The sequence below is a fragment of the Mustela erminea genome, chromosome 8 (assembly GCF_009829155.1).
Source record: "Mustela erminea isolate mMusErm1 chromosome 8, mMusErm1.Pri, whole genome shotgun sequence".
NCBI classification, from domain to species: domain Eukaryota; kingdom Metazoa; phylum Chordata; class Mammalia; order Carnivora; family Mustelidae; genus Mustela; species Mustela erminea.
This window is the reverse complement of record NC_045621.1, coordinates 63,336,029-63,342,028: the sequence shown is the minus strand read 5'-3', so window position 1 is coordinate 63,342,028 and position 6,000 is coordinate 63,336,029.

Genomic DNA, 6,000 nt, shown 5'->3' with positions numbered 1-6,000 from the left:
CCCCTCACTTTGAATTTTTAATCAAGAGAAGATTTTTAGGGGCGGCTGGGTGGCTCAGTGGGTTAAGCCTCTGCTTTCAGCTCAGGTTATCATCTCAGGGTCTTGGCATGGAGCCCCACATTGGGCTCTCCACTCAGCAGGGAGCCTGCTTCCCCTCTCTACCCTTCTGCCTGCCTCTCTGCCTACTTGGGATCTCTTTCTCTGTCAAATAAATTAAAAAATTAAAAAATTAAAAATCTTAAAAATAATATGCTTTTAAAAAAAGATTTTTGTTGTCATTTAGTTTTTTCTAATTATTATTTATAGTTTATTTTTGTTATCGTATAACTTACAGTGAATACCCTCATCTACATGAGGTGATCCATAAAGCAATGGAGTTTAAGTGTGGTAGAAAAAAAATAAAAAGTGTTTTATCATTCAAACTTCATAGGGAAAAGAGTTGATATTTGAAAAAAGTAGAAATATTAAATAAGTATTAAAATTAGAAAATTATAACATAATGGCAATTTAGATCTCTAATAGAAATTAAGAATTATCTTCAAGCAAAAGAAAAATCTTGACTAAAGAATGTTAAATGTGAAGATGTTATCAAACTCCAGAATGTGGTATGCTACTTAGAAACTGCGATATGCATAGACAGTATTTACATAATTTTTCTAACCGCTTCTCCATGCCTTGACAAGTATATTATTTTTCAGATATACTATCTTTTTATGTTATCTGGTATTTTGCGATATTAATCCTGAAAACATATGAGTTCTACATACCATATTCCTTAGTGATTAAGATAATGAAATGGCTATATTACAGAAGCAAAAAAAGTTAAAACCAACAGCATGCACACAGATATAAAAGTAATCTTTCATATCACTAGTGCTATGAATAAGCAGCTCTGAGTAAAACAAACCTGCACAATTAAGAACCTACTAATAGTGAAAACCATGTAATATTTCAAATCAATAAAGAAAAATTAAGAAAGTCACTTTAAAATTAAAAAAGTTTAAAGTCGCTGAAAGAATGCATGCTATGCTAGTTTATGTATTACTATAAATCTCACGGGATGTATTGGATAGAGAGTCTAGTGTTAATTATATCAGTATTTAATTAGCTAGTTATATTGAATTAAATAAATGATGTTTCCTTTTTTTTTTTGCTTGTTTACATTTGTGTGTTTTTCTCCCCATGCAATGAGAGAACTCACTCATCTTGTTAGTGGAGAAAGAAATTTGTTTAGGCACTCCTTAAATCAATAACCATTTACCTAATCTTGAAAAATAAAAAAAAAATTATATTAATTGGTGCTGAAATATATATTTATCAATAATAGAAACTGAACACTTCACTGGAATCAGTTCTGAAAAAAGCTAGATCTAGCAGGCAGAAAACTGAAGAAAAGGAAAGAAATCAGTCTAGTTCCAGCTCCGGTTATGACTGGGTGAGTGATTGCAAGTCACTTCAAGTTTCCCAGCATTCCACGTCTATAAAATAGAGATTAACAACAAAATCAACCCGATAGCTGCTTTTCCCAGATGTGAGGATTAATTTATAATTGGAACAGCAAGCCACAGAAAGCCCTTCCTGGAAGGTAGAGCACTGGACTTTCATGATGTTATTATCCTCCCTCCAGTGGGGCTGAGCTTCATTCTCATGATGACCTATTCATCGAGGACATGTGATACCTATTTCTACAAAGAAACATATTAAGTTCCAAAGACGTTCTTTTACCAATTTTGTGATAAATTGACTATCAGGTACATTCATTTATTTGCTGATGTTGTCCAGCAGAAATGTTTTTCCCATGGTTCTTTCACTATGCCACTTCCAATATGGTTGAAATATGCAAGTTTCAAGTCTGTCACCTTAATTTAAATGAAGGACAAACCATTTCATTTAATATTTGAGGTCAGTTTAGCCTGGGATAAAGCTGTTTCCCCAAATAATATAATTAATTAGACAACTTTGCCACATAAAGCCTGTTTTCATATTTAAATTCTAGAACATCTATCACAATGGATATTGCTCTTACTTATGTTAAAAGATTACTATTTAAGTCTTTTGTGTTAAAAGATTGAACAAAAATCAAGACGCAAAACCACCCAAATGGAATTAGATTCTATTTAGTTCATCATAACTTTTTTTTTTTTAATTTAAATATACTTCATACCGGAACCAGTGCGTTTTCTCTCATACACACACAGACATACACACATACAGGCACACACACACACACTCATTAAGTGGAATAAAGTCACTCATCAAAATTTTATAGGCAACAGGACGCCAAACCAAACAAATGTTCACATTCCTAACCCAACAGTCTTCCCACCATATCATACCTTCTTTTTGAGATTTGGGAGTTATCAACAGAAATGTTGTCATTGAAAACTAAGAGAACATAAAAAGATATTCAAGGATAAAATGTAGACAAATCAACAAGCCTAGGAGACCATTCATAGTTAAAAGAAAATAAGGATTTGGGGTTTTTTCGGTTAGGGGGTGCTGGCAAAATTTAATCTGATATTTAGGAAGACAATAAAAAGTAATTTAGTATCATGGACTCCAATAAAAGGTAAGTTTGTTAAAAGACTGAAAGTTGAATATATCACCTTAACTGTAAACATCGACAAGAGATCATGGCTTAATTGAGATCTTTGGTTTCTTTTGAAAGGACAGTTATGGTAGGGTGATTAGGATAAAATCACTTGGTCCACAAAGAATGGGGAAACGGTCATTCAAGTGAATATATTTCTATTACATTATGTGATTTTAAGTTCAGTATTTTGAAATAGCAGTAGAGTTGATTTATGCAGAAGGCTGTATAAAGAAGCGTGATTGACCTAAAGTCTTAAATTATTGAGCCTTTATTGTTTTCATTAAAGTCATTTGCAGATTTGCAGCCCTTTCAGGAGTATGTATGTTATAGAATCAAACCATCATCAAAATTGAAGAAAAGGTATTTATTTAAATACCCTATAGAGTCCATCTTCAATTATTGTGATTTTGAAGTAGGTTATTTGCTTGAACAAGAGAATCCAACCTCTTTTTTTTATTTAAATTCAATTAGCCAACACAGAATACATCATTAGTTTCAGATGTGTTCAGAGACTCATCAGTTGCATGTAACACCCAGTGCTCATCCCCTCACACCTCCTCCTTACTGCCTGTCACTCAGTTACCCCATCCCCGTCCACCTTCCTCCAGCAATTCTCAGTTTGTTTCCAACCTCTTATCATAATGAGCTTCCTTTTTCCCCTTTGGCCTTAATCACTAAAGAGGAGCTGCCTATTACATTGGTCCGTCATGTAGTAGAAAAGTGGAAAGGAGACGAGAGCATGTGTGTTGAATGTGTGGGGGAGCTATGGTAGGTGGGTGAGGGAGGGACTAGGACAACTAAGGAGAGAAGGAGCAAAGTTTACAAGTAATTTGCAGAGCAGTTCTCCACAGTTTTATTAATCAATCCTTCTTTCAGAAGCCACTTAAAGCAGAGGACACTAAAACATTAATTTTAAAAAATTGATGACTTCTACATCACTACAACCAAATGCTATTTAGGTGCCTAGTGTAGTGTTAGGAGCTCGATAAATGTTTAATCAAGGAAAAATGAATGCATAAATGTTGCATGGGAATTTTTTAGGGGTTAAGGTGGGGTTGCAGCTAACAGTTGAAACCAACTGGTAACATTTAACATTGTCCTTATGATTATGGCTATTTTAACTTTACACAAGTGAAATCTTAACATGTAATTTTATTTTCCAGGATTTTCCAGGGCTTCTGGTCAGATTACACAATAGAATGTGTCCTCACACTGAATTTTCATTTTCCCTTAGCATCCCAGTCCCTCCCCATCAGGCTTTTAACTAATTCTCCAGGTGTTTTAAGGTGATTAGGAATGTGCCTGGAGAAGGATCCTATCTGCTTGGGAGAAAAAGTGCTAATAAAAGGTCAGAGCTGAGTTCCTAGGGACTGTGGCTGCTGAAGCTAATAGCATGAATCATCATTAGCTTTTACTGATGCCAAGTCATGCAAGTCTGTGAAGTTCATACAGAAAGAGAAATTTCGATCAATAGGACTTTATGCTACCATGCAGCTTGATAATTACTTTCTAGAAATTAAGTTTGTAAAGCTTTTTTCCTTTCTTAAAAAAAATTAGTCTTTATTCTGAAAACCTGCCTTAGTCTTTGTAACTATAGTGTAAGAGATACCTAAAGTGTTTTCCTTTAGCAATCTTTTTTTTTTTTTTTTGGATTTGCATTACTATGGAGGTTGGCTGCATGCATACTTTATATTCAGTAACCTTTGGTGTGTATTTAACAGTGGGATAATATCTCATAACAGGATTGATATTTTAAATCCACTTCTCTGACTGTCTGTCTACAATGCTAAGTCACAAGCATATTTTAGTATTTTGTTTGCAGTCTGCTATTATACTGAATGTTGACCTGGTGATTCTAAGGATAGGTGGGCTATGTTGTTTAGTTGATAAGTGAAGCATGCAAACCAGCCCTATTTCTGTTTTATTGCATGTTGATTACAAAAGACAAGTGAGAACAATGGAACACATTTACATTCACAGGGAAAAATGAAATAGACTTGCATCTCTCAGTGTCAAAGACCTTATAAAAATAGCCAAGAAAATATTTTATGCCCTCACTACGTCAAGATATTTTGAGGCTTTATTTTTATTTTTTAAAGATTTTATTTATTTACTTGAGAGAGGGAGAGAGAGGGAGAGTACAGAGGAAGAATGAGAGGAAGAAGAAGACCACCCTCTGAGCAGAGGGCCCTTGGATCATCACCTGATGAGCCAAAGGCAGCCGCTTAACTGAGTGAGCCACCCAGATATCCCAATAATTGTTGAGGCTTTGAAAAGAAACAGGGAGTTGGGAGCATGTGTTTGTGTGCTTAACACTACAGAATGTAAGTTAACTTTGCATGTAGACACGGTCATGACCATTTGCCCTTAGCTGCCAGCAGAAAGTACTTTTACATGTGATTAGAGAAAGAAAGTAGAAGTAAATTTTTTTAAGTGTTAAAAAAAAAAACGAATTTCCTTATTGGCATTCATTTAATCATAAAGCAAAACTCTGGTTTCATATTTCAAAATTTTCTTAAAATCTAGCTTACATATATATTAGAAATTCTGTAGTATCAATTTTTATGTTCCAGGCTTACAATCCTTTCTAAAATACTTACAGCTCTATTCATCTACATATGACTTTTCTCACCCCAAAAATGTGAACTGTGAACAGTTTATGTGAATGTCTCTGAATAAAAAACTCTTTTAATTTAAAAAACTTATAATGATAATGGCTTCCACGTTTGTATCCTTTAGTGCTTTGACTTAGATTTTACGTATATACTATGTAGTAAAAAAAAAATTTTTTTTTTACATTACACTCACCAGTTAGACCAATCTGGTACTTGACTTGAGGACTTCATTCTTAGAGAAGCAATTCTGATTCTGTATCAAGCACTTCTCCACTGAGACATTAATTATAAATATTTATAACAAGGACATTGCCAATATGGGTGCACAGGGTAAGATAAGTCAGATTTCCAACATCATACATTTATAACATCTCTGTTAGCTTTTAGGTACTCTAGAAATATCCTATATTAAATTTAATGTTAATATGTCTAAGAAAGATAGATGACAATGTATTTTATTTTGCTTGTATTTAACTATCTCCCCCACCCTCCTGGGTGGTCAACTCTCATAAAGCCACTGACCTGTGATTTTTAAGTCTATAGTATAAATCTCCCTGAATAAATCCAGTGCTAAGCCACATGCCATCCCAAACCCTTCTAACAGCACCCAGGGTTACATCCTCTGGTCAAGTATACAAAAGATACTGTAACAGGACAACCTATTAGATGCTATATAAAGTCTCAGCAATTGTAGCAACTTGGAAATCCCTTAACAGAACATTTAAATCAAGTACTTTAATGTAACTAATTAGTGTCTTTTTTTGTCTTTGAAAACATTGTTATTTCTAGAAT